We start from the raw sequence: 19,634 nt of genomic DNA, 5'->3' as shown, positions 1-19,634 counted from the left end.
ATCTGTCACATTCATGACGAAGCCTTTTCCTTAAAAAAATAAAAAATAAAATTCAAATAAAATTTGAAAAGAAATCGTTTTGTTCTTTTCACCTTATTCTTTGTCGACGTCTGGGCGCAGCCATTTGATTCTTTTTGGCTCGAGACTTCCGGTCTGATTTACTTCCATTCATTTTTGGGCATTAAAAACTGCCAGATACGCTGCTTGATGTTGCAAACTGATATTTTCTTATTATATTATTCTACTTAGTCTGTATAGTAATGCAAACATTTGTTTGTAGAGCAAGTAGTTTGACCGTTTTCTGCCGTTTATTTTTCCTAGTCATTTCTCCCATGGGCGACTGAATCGGAAGTTCTAAAACAATCGCGAAAAACTGGCGCGCTTCCGCATTTTAGGATAAGGTCAATAGTGAGCCAACTCTTCTGATTTTGATTAGCATTGTTTCTTTTGGGTTGTGCAGTTTAATTCACAGAATTTCTACAAAGTATGTTGTATACTATACACCAGGGATGCCCAAACTCGGTCCTGGAGTGGCGGTGTCCAGCATATTTTTGTTTCAATCCCAATTAAACACACTTGAACCAGCTAAACAAGCTCTTTTTAGGTATACTACAACTTCCAGGCAAGTGTGTTGAAGGAAGTTGGAGCTAAACTATGCAGGACACCGGCCTTCCAGGACTGAGTTTGGACACCCCTGCTGTAAAGTCACTGATGTATAACATCCACAACCCATGTTCCTCATTTAAAATATAAAAAAAAAGTTTACAAATTTATAATTTTCTGATCCCATAGCCGTGTAGTTAGTTGTTTTGGAAAATATAAACAGATGTTTCAATATAAACATTAATTTAATACATCCATGTGTGAAAACTTTTCTTAAATGCGATAATTTGTTTGACAGCACCATAAAGGTTATATACAGACCTAACTACGTATGTGTAGAAATATGTTAATGTCTTATATATTAAAAAAAAGATGCAAGCACCACCACACTTATACAAAATACAGGAGCATATAAATAATGCTCCCTGCCATGTAATCGCTGCAGTTAAATCTCCATCTTGTTTTGCAATAATCCAAGTCTTTACTGGCGTTTTGGCAGGAATAAACAACTGTAACGTGAACATCAAGATGTGCTGCAGCTGGGAATGTTTGTTGATAGTAAGTTCATATAGACCTTTTTCTTAGAACACAAAATGACCCCTTATGCTTTGCATGTATGCGCAAGGAGAATGCTAAGAACTTCCGGTCGGCAGCTGATGCGTATAAACAGTCACATTTGGACAGCTTTAAAATGATGGTTTTAATAAATTTTACCTGCTTTTATCCTCTTTGAACTAATACTGTTGTTGATCAGCACCACCTCCTTGACTGATCATTAAAAAAAAATGCGATCTAATAGGATGGAAAACAATTTACCTTTTGTAAACGCTGTAAACGGAAGTTCTAACCATTCTAGCGGAATGGACACTGGCTATGGCGCCCTCCATAAAGCAGCCAAGAAAAAGGTCTATAATGAACAAAAAAGAAATGCAACCCTTGCAACTAAACTAGACGGTTCTTATTTTAGTGTACTATCCCCGTTTACAAAAATAAATAAATAAATAATAATGTAGACTATGCGTCCACACTTTTGTATGCTTATTATTCATCACTTTTGTGTAGCTTTTTTTCTTCCTTTGGTGAAAACTATAAATAAAACATGGACAATTAAAAGAAAAGCCTTTTTTGCTTTCCATTTAATCTCACAAAGAAACAAATAAAATATTTTAATAGAAAAAATGTAAGATATTTTTCACAAAACATCTTTTTAATTTCTTGTCGCCAAACTAATCATTTCAAAATATGTAGTTCTACACATCACATCCAGTGAAAAACATTAGTAAAATTTATTTATTTAAAGTAAAGGCTTTCCATTTAAATTAATAAGCAATTAAATAACATTAAATGTACTTCCACTAAATATCTTCTTTTATGAAAGAAAGCCGTACATATTTGGAACATTTTTGTGACCATAATTACTCAGAAAACTCAATGACCAGTCAATTTTGAAACATAGTTATAAATACATTCATGATTAACAGAATTTTTTTCTCATAAAAGACTTTTTTTTTTTTTTTTTTTGCTTTCCACTGCTTTCTAGGCACATTCACTTAAAAAAGATTAATATATAACTAATTTCTGATCTTCGTCTCCTGATAGTAGCAACCAAAAATCTATGTAGAAGAATCAAATTTGGCCTTGAGCACACAGCACACAGAAAAACTAATGGAATTAAAACACAAAGGCAAAGAAAAAAGCATCCTCTCGGGACCTCCAAAACTGACCACATGAATGTCAGCAGTATCAAAACACAGCAGCCAGCTGGAAAAGCACACCGACTCATTTTTGGGTAACCTCCTCAGAAGCGCAGTAGTTCCTATGGTGACTGGGCACCTGTGGTTTGCAGATAAAACGCAGAGAAATGGAGTGGGCCGCAGTCCGTTCCCTTGATAACACCTGTAAGTGATAAGTTCAAAGCGGCGCTGCTTCAGTTGTGCGTGCGGGTAATTATGGAGTCGTTAAACTCGAAGAACATCTAGGGACAAAACGAACTGCTTATGCCAAAGACATGCAGGAGAAATATCAAGAGCCGCGCAGGTGTACGTAAGGATTTCTGCTTTTCTTTTAAGCTTGGTGGAAAGCAGGTGTGGGAAGCTACCTTTTCATCTCGCCGTCTGTCTCGACCCATCTGTGTATTTCCTCAACTCAGTCTGTTTGCTTACAGTGAGGCTCCATTTCAGTGTGGTGTGGTTTTCTGTCTAATAAATCTCAGCCTCCAACGTTAGTGGAGTGAGCGCTGCTGAAATGGCTTATTTGTGTGGTAACCTTAGCTTTATCAAACCCTTGGAGGTTTCACTGACTGATGCGCATTTATAAGCGGCATTATCAATATCTGTCAAATCCCATCGAGTCCTTGAATAGTCTAATGACTTAACTGAAATCAATCCGCAAACATTTATTTAACATTTTGCCATTGACAGTGCCTCCCATTACTTTTTGGTAAATGTGAGTAAAGAAAGCTGGGTGGAAAATGTCTCTTGCTTAAGCTTCTTTTTTGTCTTTTGCTCAAAATATTAACAGCAAAAAAAGAAACCCTACATTCTTGAGTTTGTTTTTGGCAACACAGGCTTATTAAAAATATATTAATGAAACCAAAAAACATACTTCATTATGCCTTTGACTGCAGTTTCAAGGTAAATTCAACACTAGAGGGCAGTATGACACTAGTATGTTCCTTTTCACACTAATGATATTAACCAGGAGGAATATTAACAATATACATTCGATATACATTTTTGTGTCTCCTGAACGTGCCTAAATTTTTTAGCTCAAAATACTCATCAGATTATTTTAAACACCACCACAACAAATATTAAACATATTTTATATAAATACATGTATAAATACCCATATCTTTTTAAATATGGGGATTTTCAACTCTGAGCACACTTGTAGCTGTTTTTGTTGCCTGTGCTTTTAATGCAAATGAGCCGGTTCATTCTGCCCACCATTCCCACGTGTGTGTCAGAGCCATAGAGATCTCTTGCTATTGCTGACGCATGTCTTTAATTCCAGCTGTGTCTCATGCCAGATAAACAGATTTTATTTTATTGTCTTTACCTTATTACAAACATGCACTGATTCAAAAATATTTAAAAATTCTAAAACTTATGCTTGAGGTGTTGATGATCACAGAGAGCTGAACAGATCTTTTAATCCCAGTTGTACAAGTCTTACCTTGTGGATATGTTTACGTGTTACTATGGAGACAGGTTAATACGCGGATGTCAATCAATTTGGTGGGCGGTGAAAACTACACTCCTCCATCACACATGGTGAGCCTCAGAATTACATGGATTTGGATCCTAATTTTTTTTGGATCCTACTGAGGAGCAACCGTGTCTGTTTGATGTTTCATAAAGAAAGAAATTAGTTTATTATCAACAGTGAGGAGAAATGGCTAATTCCCTTTAAACCCAGGTGAGCAAATATGTACATTTTCTACCCCATTAAAGACTTTTTTCTCATTATGTAGTTAATAACAAAAGATATACTATATCTCTATGTATATACTATACTATAACAAAAGATATAAAGATATATGTGTTTTTGGCTGTGAGACATAGTTTGGATGAAGTTGTCGCAGATCCATCTTGCAGTGTAAACAAAGCAGCGACGAAACGCAAGCCCAGATATTCCTGCAGTATGAAAACATCTGTGACACGACTACTTTGAAAATCATGCAGTCTGAACTCGGCATTGAGGATTATTTGTGTGCAGCCTATTGCACAACACCAAATAAAGACCACACAACTATAAAAAGTGCCTATGGTTTGTAATCGAATACGCTTGTCTCACCTATCCATCTCCATACAGCTTTTCTTCTGTGGTCAGTTTGCTTGGTAGCTCACTTTGTATGGTATTGTATGCAGAGCACTCAGGTTCTAATCTGGTGAACCAAGGTTCCAGAAAAAACATGTAAAATCATGGTAAAACAACTTGACTGCAATGCAATTTTCTCATATGTTTGCTTTTGAAAACACTATGGCCCAATCCCAATTCTATTTCCCAATCCCAATTCTATCTTCCCCTTCCATTTGGCCCTTGAAACAAAGTGTGAAGGGAAAGAGCTTCAAAATGTACCCCTAAATGGGACAGCACTACAGCACCTGCACATGCCATCATATGTCATCGCGACCTCTTCATAGGAGATTGACCATTGCGACTGCTGTAGTTATTCCAGTTGCATTATTTTTTTTAGTATTTTCTTCAGGAAGTCAATGAATGCAACAATATCATGTTGTCATGCCAACGATATTATGCGGCAATAAGCTTATAACTGTACTGTGCATTTTTACACCGTGCCCATATTCATCTATGTAAACACACAATAACAACATTAACATTATACCACACACTGTAAAAGGTCATTCCCAGCCACTGGACTTTTCTAACAGGTCATCGAGTGTCAGATGTAAAAGTATGTTGTGGGACTACTATACAGGTTTTAGTATTTGGGATTATAAATAGCAAATTTAACGTTTTTTTATTTTAGCGTTTTGTTTTTTAAGTATGATGATAAAACATGAACGCAGTTAGAAATGTTTTAAAACATGTGTTGCTTGTAAAAATTTGCAATAATGACAAAAAATACAAATTTGTGCATCTCCTGACTTCCCTGTGCAACCCTGCTGTCATTGTAGCTGGTGTTTTCTGGGAAATTTATTTACCCCTTGGTTTTCGAGTGTAGTCCTGAAAAATCTTGGTTTCAAGGGGTATCCAGCCCTTACCCTTAACCCTACATCTTCAATCTAAAGAGAAATGGGACACCCCTTTCATAAACGTGCAAAATGAGGGGTAGGGGTATGGTGCAGGGCTAAGGGGTAAAATTGGGATTGGCCCTATAAAATGCACTATAGTTAACACTATAAATGCAGCCTAAGAACTTATTTCACATTCGCATATATGTAGACAGTGCCCTCTAGTGGGTTTTTCATGTGAAACATGCAATGAAACGTACCTGAAGCAATGCATTTTGCAATATACATTTTTTTTTTTTTGGCCAAAAAAATAGATTGAGGCATTTTCATTGAGCCTGCATTGGCTTTTTTGGATGATAATACTGTTTGTTCTTTAATTTCTTTTAAAGTGTGTGTGTGTGTGTGTGTGTGTGTGTGTGTGTGTGTGTGTGTGTGTGTGTGTGTGTGTGTGTGTGTGTGTGTGTGTGTGTGTGTGTGTGTGTTTCTAGTGACGTCGAGTTATGGTTTTGGATATTTATTTTTTGTGCCCAAGCCCTAACTAACTTCCGCAATTTTTTTAGCCTCTCAAACCAACACCCACAGTATTTGCTTTGTATTTATTTGTAAGAGAACAGAATGGAAATGATTTCATACATTGTGCAATACAGTATGTGGGACTCACCAAGTGTTCTTTGCTACTTGCGTGATCTAATGCACTCTAACAGGATGAGATAGTTGGCATTAATGTGATATGACACTGGTGTCACTGAGATTTGACCCTTTCTCTTTAAAGCCTCTGGGGACGGATTGCTGCATGGGAGGGGCTCGCTATTTTTGGGAAAAGCGCAACAGTTTGGGGGCATACGGAATATGGCATTATGGCTACAGTTCAAAACTTGGAGAAGTGCCTATGGTGGCAGTATTTTAAGGCGTACTCCTATGCTGATGCAACTACTTCAGACTACACCACTGTTAAAGGGATAGATCACCCAAAAAGGAAAAAAATAAATCTGTTAATTTACTCTATTTAGGTAATATTTTATCTTCAGTAAAAAGTAAAGGTTTTTAGCTGAAACCATTGTCCTCTGCTATCAATGGGTACCAGTGGGTACTGACATCTAACAGACATCTAAACATAGTCAACTTGGCAAAAAACAAGGCTAAACTTGGGCTGTAAGTGAAAATAGAGATAGACGTCTAAGAATAGCCCAAAACTAGACAAGTCTTCAAAAAAAAGAAAATGAATGACTACACATAAAGGGCTCTATTTTGACGGTCCATGCGCAAAGCGCAAAGCGCAGGGCGCAAATGCTTTCATGGCGTGTCAGGGCGTGTTTTTGCTAATTTAAGGACTGGAAATCTGCCTTGCGCTTCGGCGCATGGTCTAAAAGGGTTGAGTTTATTTTCTTAATGAGTTATAGGTGTGTTTTGAAAATAAATCAATTACAGTCTCATCTCCCATTCCCTTTAAGAGTCAGCTGCGTCGCGCCAAGAGCGCATTCGCTATTTACAGGACGCAAAGTAAGTCTAAGTGGAAAAAATGAGCATTTCACTAGCACTAGTTAACAGTTAACAGTTGACAGTTTTTTAACAGAAAACTTTTAAACAGAGCATCTACTGCGTGAGAATGAGAGATAATGGATCACTTTCACTTTCGCTCTTGGATAGGGAAACCTTTACGCACAGAAATCAATTGGTCTATAAATAAATAATTTTGTTTGTTAAGCGCAAATATTCATTTCAAAACTATTTCTAAATTCAGTTTTAATTTCCAGCAAACACATAAATGAATAATAATAGCAAAATGTGCTCAAAAACCTGAGTTATATCCTCAAACACATGCTGTGCCCCATATGGTCTTAAACCTGACAGGTGGGCAAATCTAAGCTTGTTTTTAATAAAACACATATAAATATGCATATAATAAATAATACTGCTAATAATGATAACAACATTATACAAAAGCAAATTGTTATGAATGAACTGAAAAAGCCTCCCGAGATGAAGAAGACATAAAAGCAGTGGTTTTTCATATTTATGTAGGCTAGAAAATAATATGTTTTGTAATATTTTAATCCTTTATATTTATATCCTATTTCTATTCTTATTATATCCTATATATATCCTTAATATTTAAATTTTTTCATATGTAAAGATATTTGCCTATTTCTCTCTTGTGCGTATTAAGCAGTGCGTAGCGAGGCGCAGCTCTGCGCCGGAGTTTAGACCGGGTTAGTTTTGGTCTAATAAAAATCTATTATAGTTTCTCAAAATAGCAACGCGCCAGCGGTCCGCCTCAGAACGCCTTCCTTTTTAGACCAGAACGCCTATGGGCGCAAAAATGAGTGCTAATGCATTTGCTATTTAAACAGCGTAGCGCAACGCCTCAAAACGACTCTTGCGCCAAGCTTAAACTACCAAAAGACTACTGACCAAAAGACTGGGTGATGTCTCATGAAGGGGCAACTTTATCACCTGTTACAGCCTAGGCAAAAGGTTCTTTTCACATACAATAAACTGAAGATGAACTGAAGTTCCTTTATGCATAATGGCTTAGTCCACTATTGACCTTCAATATATGGCTATATAGGACAAAAGCTATGGCTAAAATTCTTTTATAATGTTCTACTGAAGAAAAAGGATTTTTTTTTTTTTTTTGTGGTTTTAAGGTAAGAAATGAAAAAAAGAATAAAATGAAATACGTTTGTATTTTTTTCTTAAACAAATGTATTTAACACATCTGATTCTACATCTGTCTATTTTTCATGTTTAAAAAATTCATAATGATTCTGCATGTCTGATCGGCAAAATCTCAATTAAAAATAAATGATTTAAATATAATTAATCAACTAAACCTCACCAAGCATAATAATTATAATAATAATTATATATATATAATTATATATTTAATAATATAATTATATATATATATATATATATATATATATATATATTTATATATATATATATATATATATATATATATATATATATATATATATATATATATATATATATATATAATTATATATATAGACATTTAATTACCAGAATGAACTCATTATTAAAACTCATTATAAAAACCATTATTAAATAGAAAAAAAAATCTATTTCTAAAAGCACTGAGTCAACACTGAGAAAATGTAATTATGACTAAAATATAAACATTTTCAGTTATTTCATTTAAAGTTTCAATTCATTATATTAACATGATAAAAGTGACCTAGAGAATTAGTAAACTTTTAGAACATAAAATAATAAACTCTGCTGCAACGATTCATGTCCACATCAGGCCATCCATGCCCTAATCTTCCTTCCCTTAACTAAATATGGACATGGATGTGTTAAAAAGGTCACCTAAAGCTAAATATCCATTGACATTAGTTTGTGTCACATGCTTTCATAAATAATTTTAATATGCTGTATATAAACAATGGCTAATACTTGAAAAAGCATATTCATATTATGTGAAAAGCATATTCAATTTGAGGTCTGAGAATTCAGGATTTAATAAACAGCATAAAAAATGGGCTTGGGCATGCTTTTTCACAAGTCATCAAAAAAAAAAAAAAAAACTGAATAAGGTAGTGGTCACGGAAACACTTTTTTTTCTAATTCCCTCTTTCCTCTACAGTTCTGCTGGCCGATGTGCATTGTTGCGCTTGCATTTAAGAGAAATGTACACCTTCAAGCGAGGTCAGTCAGATTTTATACATGTCAAGCAGGCTAAGATCTGGAGCTTTGCAACTAGACCCCCTTCCAATCTTTTGGTCAGAGTAGTTACTAACATCAAAGAACGATGAGTCATGAAGTTGTATAGCTTGTATAGAGCAACACAAACTGCCTCACAGCAGCTTTACAGAAAACCATTCCCCAATGCCTACAGTATACTGTAAGCATGTCAAAGCAGAATATGGGAAGAAATATTTAAGAAAAAAACAAAACAGTCGTAGCAGAAGGAGTCAATCCTCCTCTGGCAAAACACACATATATTATTAAATTGCATGGTATTTATGTCTTTAATAAATAAATTATTTAATACTGTATGTTATCAAGGTAATGTTTGCGCTGTAAAGATACTTAATGATTTATAATGTAAGTAAATCCTATAAAATGGCAGTATTGAGAGAATCATCCTTCACTGTCTGACTGGAAATGTCTGTATCTGTCAGTATATGTCGCTCCTGATTATTTATGGTCTTTGAAATTCTTTTCTTAAATCACTTGTGAAATATTGTCTGTGAAACGTCACTGATAGACTGAAATTTATATAGTATATTAAAGTTGCATTATTAATAGTAAACTTAAAGTAGTACAGACATATATATATATATATATATATATTCATTCATTCATTTTCTTGTCGGCTTAGTCCCTTTATTAATCCAGGGTCGCCACAGCAGAATGAACCGCCAACTAATCCTGCAAGTTTTTAAGCAGCGAATGCCCTTCCAGCTGCAAGCCATCTCTGGGAAACATCCACACACACATTCACACACACTACAAACAATTTAGCCTACCCAATTCACTTGTACCACATGTATTTGGACTGTGGGGGAAACCGGAGCAAACCCACGCGAACGCAGGGAGAAGATGCAAACTCCACACAGCAACGCTAACTGAGCCGAGGCTCGAACCAGCGACCCAGCAACCTTCTTGCAGTGAGGTGACAGCATTACCTAATGCGCCACTGCTTCGCCCATATATATATATTTCATCTTTACTCGGAGAAGATGAGTAAATCTCATATAGTTGCAGACTTGAGTTTATCTTCAGAACTCAAATCAAAATTTTTAGGATGAAATCTGAGAGCTCCCTTATCCTTCATAGACAACAACGGTCCCGATTCATTCAACAGTTTCTGATCCTTGGTGCCAGTACAGAGCGTGCGTTTAGGAAAGCGTTGAGCTCTTTATGCGTGTCATCCTTGGTCGTGCTGTTGACGTGTTACCTAAGATGAGCCTGTGCTTCGTTTCAAACAGAGGAAGTCACACAAAGGCATCTAGGGTATAGATCAGTGTGCAGTGCTCTCATGAACATGCACTCTATACTGACACAGAAGAAATTGTTCAATAAAGACATTATTTTTGTTTTATGTGCACACAAAAGTATATTAAGTTTGTAAGAATATGAAATATAATTTTGCAGGATGTTTTTTTTTTTGCCAATTTTTTTACACTTTAACAAGCTGGGATAAGCTGTTGCTTTCTTTTGGAAGATGAGAAAGCTCTTAGATTTCATCTCAAATATCTTAATGTGTGTTCCGAAGGTCTCGGGGTCTTAAAATGACATGAGGGTGAGTAATTTTTGAAATACTTTTCATTTTTGGGTGAATTTACCCTTAAAAATACACCGTCAAAAGTCTGTGAAAAAAGCTTTGGAACTGCATTATGCGACCTTGATCTTTCCTCCAAAAGCTTTTGATGTTGAAAAGTAACTTTTATTGACTTTTTTTTAAGTTTGAAGTGATATATTTTGAGGGTTGTTGTAATAAGCTGCTAGTAAGTTGTTTGCTATTTACAGACTTAATTCTCCATATATTATTTCTTAAACAATATCTTGTCTCAAACTACTAAAATGTGATGCAGAGCAGAATTTTCAACATCAAAAGTGGACAGAGCAGAAATAAAATGGTAATGCTTTATTTTGATGGTCCATTTGAGTATTAGTAGACTGTCTGCTGAATATCTGCTGATGCTGCTTCTTCAACAGACATTTAACTGACTATAAGAAACTTAGCATGAACAAGTCAACTTACACTAACCCTTACCCTAACACCAACCAAACAGTCTGCTTATAATCTAATGGAAATTAGTTGGCATGTAGATGCAAAGTAACTTAATTCAACAAACGGACCATCAAAATAAAGTGTGACCAATAAAGCTCCCATATTGTAAATAACTGTAAGTAAACAGAAAACACATTTGAATCACAAAATATGAAAACTGTATCTGTTAATTAACTTCAAATGAACATAATAGTAGAATTAAAGTGCCAAAACAGCACTTAAGTATGCCAAAGTCCCTTTAAGGCAAGTAATTTCCCTCGGCAACCATCTTTAAAACGTCTCTCAGCCAGTATGCTTAAGCATTCTGTCTGAATGGGGAAACATTAAATTCTCCAAAACTTTTTGCTAAGCTTATGATTACATTACATATTTGCAACCATCAATAAAATAAAACAACAACTGTCTCATCAGTTTCATTTCTAAACGTTCAAATCAAACAAAATCTGCATATTTTCAGGGTACCCAAGTTACGGCGCATGTGCACTCGAAAGGAACGAGATCACGGCACCAACCTCATTTATGGCCATTCTACACATTATCATCCTCCGGATAATACTTTGTCAGATTGCGCTGGTCTACTAAAGTAATTCACAGCTTGGTCTTGATGGCGAGTTTTCTCCAGAAATGACAGCAACTCTTTGTTTACAAGTTTGTGGACATTTGAGCAGTTGCTGTTATGTGATGTTTATTTGACAGGATGGGCTCTACCTCATGTTATTTTCATACAGGTAACTTTTGTTTTCACTTGGTTTATTTAAAAGTAGAATTGTATAACATACCAATATATGTTTATTAAATGTTGATTATGTTTTAAACTTAAACACTTTCCAATTTAGAATATTTCATCCTGCACTAACTGCAGCAAAGAAAGTTATATTTAAAATATGGCATGAACCCACATTCCCAGCAGATAAAATGTGGCTTATTAAACTAAATAGCGCTGTTAGAACGTTCTACAGCAAGAATTAACAGAGCTAAACCCCAAACAATTAAGGCATGGTCTGATTTTATTGAGAAAATGTCTTATATAATAACTAGATAAACTAAAGCATGCCGAAAGATAAATAATTTTATATTACAGGTGTATAAAGGTCAATTCTCACCCCTGAGTTTTTCTTTGCCTGTGTATTGTTATTTATTTATTTTTTTAAATGTATTTTTATTTAATGCAATTCCTTGCTTGTATATAGTTCTTGCTAAATATGAATGCTAGCTTTGTTCTGCAAATAATAAATAATCACAAAAAATTTGACATTTCAAGCTTCATGTGGATATATTTCTTTTGTCTGGGAAGCAACTTTTCACGAAGATACCAGTGCGTTTGTTGACTAAAAAACTGTGATAAAAGCACACGTCAGTTTCTAACTTCTCCCCTTGAGAAACATAAGTCTATAGCAATTGATGATTGGCTCCTTTACTAGTAGGCAGGGCTAAATTTGGCATATTGACTGTAACAGCTTATTAGCCAGCAGCTGGCTCTCTGCGACTCCCACACGGTCGCCCATTGAAACTAAGCAGGGCTGCGCCAGGTTAGTACCTGAATGGGAGATCAAATGGGAAAGCTAGGTTGCTGCCGGAAGTGGTGTTAGTGAGGCCAGCAGGGGGTGCCCAACCTGCAGTCTGTCTGGGTCCTAATGGCCCAGTATAGTAATGGGGACTCTATACTGCTCAGTGAGCGCCGTGTTTCGGATGACATGCTAAACCGAGGTCCTGACTCTCAGTGGTTGTTTAAAATTCAAGTATGTCCTTTGAAAAGAGTAGGGATTTTACCCCGGCATCCTGGCCAAATTTCCCCACTAGCCTCTGTCCATCATGGCCTCCTAACTCTCCCCATATCATAACTGGCTTTATCAATCTGTCTCCTCTCCACCAATCACATGGTGTGCGGTGTGGCGCAAAATGTCTGCCGTTGCATCATCCAGGTGGATCCTGCACACTGGTGGTGGATGATGAGATTCCCCCTATGTGTAAAGTGCTTTGAGTGCCCAGAAAAGCGCTATATAAATGTAGGGAACTATTATTATTATTGTTATTAATAACAATTTTCCCCATTCAAAACTTTAGGGGTGACACGACTAGTGTATTCTGTAGTCTTTGAGTATACTTAAGCAAAGTTGATACTTATTTTGTGCAATGACTTGGATGATTGTAAAGGTTATCCAAACCTAAAAATATCAACCAATTCTGATAAACTGAGATAAAAAATCTGTAAATGTCAGTCAAAAATAACAAAAAGATAACCAAAAAGGTGCGCTATACAGTATCATAACACTAAAACGTGTCAATCAGTAGATATTACGAAACTTGAAATAAGCACCCCTAAGCTTCTTCCTTGCAGCCTAAGTGAAGCTTTCAAGCTTTTCTCTGATTCAATTCTGTAAGCTTCCGTATTAAGATACATGGTAATATCAGCGCTTATCATTCAATCTGGAGCGGTTTATCATAAAAGAGAGTCTGCTGGTAAACTGCTGAGTCTGCTCTCGTATAACACAAAGCAGCACTTGGGACTTCTCTACTGTCATCAGCTTCTGGCTCTTCTGCTGGGCAAGAATTACAGACTGCACCAACCCACCGACTGCGGTTTTGACGTCTGCTACATCCAGCAGACCGTATTCCTAACCGGTGTCGCGAACAGAACAAAAGTGTCCTACTTTTCACATTCTTTCTCTAAAGCTTCCACCATTGCATCCTCCCACCAATACGCCTTTCCATGTCTGAAATCTTAAGAACTCCGCAGCCTTGCAGAGATCAAAGAGAGATGAGTTTCAGCCAATGAGAGCCCTCCTCTCCACATGACAACACTCGAATCGTCCAATCAGCTGGCATCATTCTTCCTACTTTTTTTCGTCTGTCTCTGTATGAATCACTGGCATAACAAAATACGATTTATTAGTCTTCACTCTTGCATTGTCTCAAATGTTAATACGAAGGTGTTGTTTTCTTGCTCTTGAGCAGTTGATTTTTCTGAGCATCGCAGACGTTGAGGCACTTCTAATCCGTAAGCAGGGATTACTAAATTTAACTGAAGGCTTTGAAGTTTGTGCACTAGAGTCGGTCACAGACACACCATATTGCCCAGAGTTTTCCACAGCAGGTCTCAGCGGTAATGGGTTTATGAATCAGCGGCCTCACAGAATGAGATTATTAGCACACTGACATCTTCATTAATTTTTCTCTTAGAGGTGTGTGGTATTTTTGTCCATGATGATTTTTGCAATTGTTGTTTTAATGATGCACGAGCTGACATTTTTGAATGTCACTCACTTTGCAAAACACAAACAGAGTCTTTGAGAGTCCAAAAGCTTTCACTGTAGGATGAAGCCTATAAGAGTAAGGTTATAATAATCAGCATATAATTATTCTCATGAAAACAACATATATGCTGCATTACTTTTTGTTTTTGCATTTAAATTAAAATACTAAAGAAAGTCTTATCACTCAAGCAAGAGCTTACATTTCAGTATCAATATACTGCATTAGTGTGATTATAAAAGTGATATCAACTTTGAAGAATAATAAAATTTTCAAGTGCTCACACTTAGCTGATAATCAATAAAGCGTAATATCCTTGAGCCCGGGGCTCCCTCCCGTTAGAAGGGCAAGAGAGGAGTTCGTGCAATAGTGTGATTATAAAAGTGATATCAACTTTGAAGAATAATTCTTGATCTTTTAAATTAAATGCTTTCATAGATTTCACCAACATATAACCTGCAGTACATCTCGATTATAACAATTAGAAACAATTAGTGTGGTTGCCAAACAAGTTAAGGTTGAGCTCTCCTTCCTTTTCCTCTATTTTATGTAGAACAATTTACAATATTTCACTTTATTTGAATTCCTACTTAGATTATTTTTGCTACCACAAAATATCCAAAATTCTAGAGTTGTGCAATTAATTAAAATTCAATTTAGAGGAGTCCACAAAGCTGTTTTTTTCCAACCTGACCTCATGAGGAAACGTAACTATTTTACGTTTTGTTATTTTATTGGCTAATTTGTATTAATTTGTACAGGGTCAGTGGTAAAATATTGTACAATTTTCAAGAGTTCACACTTAGCTATAATCAATAAAGCGTATTTGGCATACTGTATAGGCTATGATTTAGGTTTTTGGACAGTGGGAGAACCGGGGAACCCGGGGGAAACCCACGCAAACACAGGGAGAACATGTAAACTCCGCACAGAAACACCGACCAGCCTGATAGGAGATTGCTGTGAGGCAACAGTGCTAGCCACTGAGCCACCGTGTCGCCCTATTGGAAAAAGGAGGGAAGTAGGGGTGGAAGGGGGGGAAGCTTCGAGAAGAAGATAACTGGAGTGAAAAACTCTGGTTATTTATAATACTTCCATAATCATCTAATAGGGCAGATTACAGAGCTAAAGAGGAGCTCAATCTGCCCAGTTGGTGGAATGAACTCCCTAACTGCATCAGAACGGCAGAGTCACTCGCTGTCTTCAAAAAGCGACTAAAAACTCAACTATTTAGTCTCCACTTTTACTTACTAATATGCTACTACCTCTCTGACTCCTCAACTAACTACAAAAAAAAAAAAATTACTAATGCTTTCCTTCTTAGACTTTACACATCTGAAACTTGCCTACAGCACTTATTCATTGTTGCTTCTATAGTTGTGTAAATTGCTTCCTTGTCCTCATTTGTAAGTCACTTTGGATAAAAGCGTCTGCTAAATGACTAAATGTAAATGTAAATGTGAATGAATAAACCACACTTAAAAAAGGAGGTGTGGCACCAAACCTTGCAGCTAAACCCTACATTGCGGGATAAGAAAATTGTACAAATGAGATCATATGAATTCATATGAATTAGCTACTAAATCAAAAAGTTACAAATTGTTGTGAGATTGTGTTGGTTTTTTCACATGGAAATCAGTGAGAGTTCAGAATGAAAAAGCATGTGTAACCATAAATCAGAACACTGCAGCTCTTAAAGTGACAGTACGCTATATTCCTGTTGCCGACTGTGCTTATCATTACCACTCAAACAACAAAAGACAAAAAAGGACAAAATCACTCATAGCTCTTAAAGCACAAGTTTGTTTTTTTTATTTTGTGTCATTTTACTTTTATTTTTATCTTTGAGAGAAATTCTATGAATTTAAAGAGGGAAATTTTGGGGAGTCTGACAATATTACGGTACAAAAATTGAATAACCACAATAGAAAAAAATGCTTTTCTTACTTTTTGTCTTGCTTCCACTCCAAATAATAAAAAAATTAGAGCAAGTGAAAATTTTGAGATTTTTTCTTATATATAGTCAGAAGAAACAAGTCACAATAAACAGATTTTCCTTAAAATGAGCAAAATTTCCTGCCAGTGGAGGAAGTGAAATAATCTGGTTTTCTCTTTGAAAAACAAGACAAAAAATTTTAAGTAAGATTTTTTTGCATAAATCATATAAATTCTGTACAAATACAGTGAATAAATACAAATCTGCAGCATCTGCTTAACTATAATTCAGACTAAGCATTGCAGATCTCTAAGTTGTGACTGTTGTGGATGTGCACATTGCGATATAGATGCAAAAACGATATAATGTGCAGCGCTAACTATACACACATATACACACTTATGTTTTGGTCATATGGCCCACTGATAATTGTTTTGAATTATCGTGATTAATGATAATTTTGACCAACATAATTATAATTATGAATTTTACAGAATTAGGCAGCCCAACCAAACACATTGTAAAATATCCTTAAAACACCTCTGCTTCATAACCAAGAGTAAATTGCTAAACAATTGTTAAATAAAAGTGTGCCATACAATTCTGTAGCCCCCGCTTAACTATATAATTCAGACTCAACATTACAGATCCTTGTGATGTGACTATTGCGGATGCGCACAGTGCGCTATTGATGCTAAAACGATATATTGTGCAGCCCCTATATATAGACATACATATGCACACATATGTTTTGGCCATATGGCCCACTGATAATTGTCTTAAATTATCGTGATTAAGGATAATTTTGACCAACATAGTTATAACTATGAATTTTACAAAATTAGGCAGCCCTACCAAACACACATAACATATCCATAGAACACATCTGCTTCATAACCAAGAGTAAATTGTTAAACAACAGTGTGTCACATTTGGCATTATATTTTTTCCTAATTACCCACAGTGATCTCGATAAACTAACACAAACTTCAAAGTGCTTCAAAAGTAATAATATAATATGCTCCCCTTGCTGGGAACAGAAAATAATCATATTTTAAGTCAGTTTCTCTTATTATTAATGTGTCTAATCAAACAGAGATCACTTGTTTCAGGCAGTCTAGGCCAGAGGAACTCATTAACTTTTATTTGTGAATACATACTATAAATAGTCTAGATCTCGAATACTGGACAACATCATTTATTGAGATGTATTTCCATTAATAAACAGTCTTAAATTAGGGTCAATAGGATTTAAAAAACTCTCAAGATTTCTCTCCACATAAACAGAACATTGCACTGGCATCTTGAACATACTGTGTACATATTACACACAAACATCAGCAGCAGCAGCAACACTCAGCGGACAGTTTCCCAAACTTCCCTGCTTCTATTACCGGAGAAGCAAGTTCCTGTCTAAGTGATGAATTATTGAAATAAGCTGTGCCTAATCTAATGGAGATCAGGGTTGTTGGGGTGCTGGGAGGCAGATGTCAGTCAGAGTTGACACATGTGACAGGAGTGTGTGTCAGTGTCCAGAGGCGATGAGAAAGGCCCTGGGGAGCAGCTGTCTCGGGTCATTAATGGGGAGAGGGCTAGCAGGCAGGGCGGTCGGCCCTGAATATGGCTGTGATGGTTGACACGTGGGTTAGGGCTAACCCATGTGTCCGGTAAGCACTGGGTACACTGTGACTGCAGTGAGGCAAACTCAGCCATGCTTTGCATCATCAGACCCCGAGGAGATGAGCAGCGGCTGTTGTTCAGCACAGCTCCCCCTATAGAGAATCAGAGCTGGGAGTGATGCAACTCTTCTCAGCAAGGGAGCTTCGACAACATGCACATGCACGTAAAAAGAAAAAAAGAAGCACAACAAACAGAAAATAACAAAGCAAAGATCCTTTTCTGAAGCACATCACGCATGATTACTGGCAGAGTTTATAGAATATTGCATAAGAATGAACTGCAGAATGTGATTTTCAGTAAATATGCTCATGAAGTGGTGAACAAATGTTATTCTTACATTAGATTAAGTGAACTGTAGCATTTGAAATTTTTTTTTTTTAAAGTTTCTTTAAAATAAACTGTTTAATTGCACAGGTACTAGCAAATCTGAATTGATGTAAACACTTATTAATGTAAAAAAAAATCTTAATTTAATAGCAAATAAATGTCAAAATGATCTTTTTTCTAACTTTTGAGTTAGAAAAACAACAATGTAAAGCACATCAGTCAACTTCATCAAATGAAATGAGTGCAGTATACTCAGTTGGTTTGAGTTCTCTTCATTTATTTAGGTTTTTTTTGCTTAAATTGCTTTGTTTACTTAAATGGTTTAAGTTGAAATCAGGATTAGTTTTTTATTTTTTAACTCAAATGGTTTGTTGCAATCGGTTTTCTCAAACGGCCTTAACTTATTAACTTATACGTTTACAGCACTCATTACGGTAAATTTTTTTTAACTTAATTGTTAATAATTATTGGGTTTTACAGTGAAGAAGTAAAAATTATTTAGTAACATGAAATTACCTTGATTAACTACGAACTCCATACTAACTTAATTACGATAAATGAACAATTTATTTATTTATTTGTTATTTATTTATTTTTAGAATTTTTTTTTCACTGACAAGTTTTATATGTCATCTAAAGGCATCTCTGGCACAGCTTCCCAGCATCATCAGTGTAGTGCAAAGTAAGGCTCAAGAATGAGTCCATATAGTCCTACATGACCAGAGATCAGATATGACTGCAAAGTCGCCACAGAAAAATAAATCAGCCACAGTGATACATAGGCAGCATAATAAAAAGAATTGTCCCGGAAAAATTAGATCGATTACAGGTTCTGAACTTTTCGATTAATCTCCCAGCCTTACCTTGAAACATGTACAGTTGAAGTCAGAACTATTAAACCCCTTGAATTATTAGCCCTCTGTTTATCTTTTTCCCCAATTTCTGTTTAACGGAGAGAGGATTTTTTTCAACACATTTCTAAACATACTAGTTTTAATAACTCATTTCTAATGACTGTCTTATTTTATCTTTGCCATGATGGCAGTAAATAATATTTAACTAGATATTTTTCAAGACACTTAAAGTGACATTTAAAGGCTTAATTAGGTTAATAAGGTCAACTAGGCAGGTTAGGGTAGTTAGGCAAGTTATTCTATTACAATGCTTTGTTTTGTAAACAATCAATATATATATATATATATATATATAGCTTGAAAGAGCTAATAATTTTGACCTTAAAATGATGTTTAAAAATGTAAAACTGCTTTTATTTTAGCCAAAATAAAACAAGTAAGACTTTCTCCAGAAGAAAAAGAAAAATATTATCTGACATACTGCGAAAATGCACTGGCTCTGTTAAACATCATTT

The 19,634-nt window shown here is 35.6% G+C and overlaps 1 protein-coding gene across 14 annotated transcripts in view; it reads right to left on the bottom strand.

Moving 5' to 3' along the window:
* Positions 1 to 19,634, bottom strand: part of tenm2b (teneurin transmembrane protein 2b) — a 576,016-nt gene that overhangs the window by 202,310 nt on the left and 354,072 nt on the right. The gene's annotated exons all lie outside the window — the stretch shown is intronic.

The sequence above is a fragment of the Danio rerio genome, chromosome 21 (assembly GCF_049306965.1).
Source record: "Danio rerio strain Tuebingen ecotype United States chromosome 21, GRCz12tu, whole genome shotgun sequence".
NCBI classification, from domain to species: Eukaryota; Metazoa; Chordata; class Actinopteri; order Cypriniformes; family Danionidae; genus Danio; species Danio rerio.
This window is presented reverse-complemented; position numbering and strand designations above follow the sequence as displayed.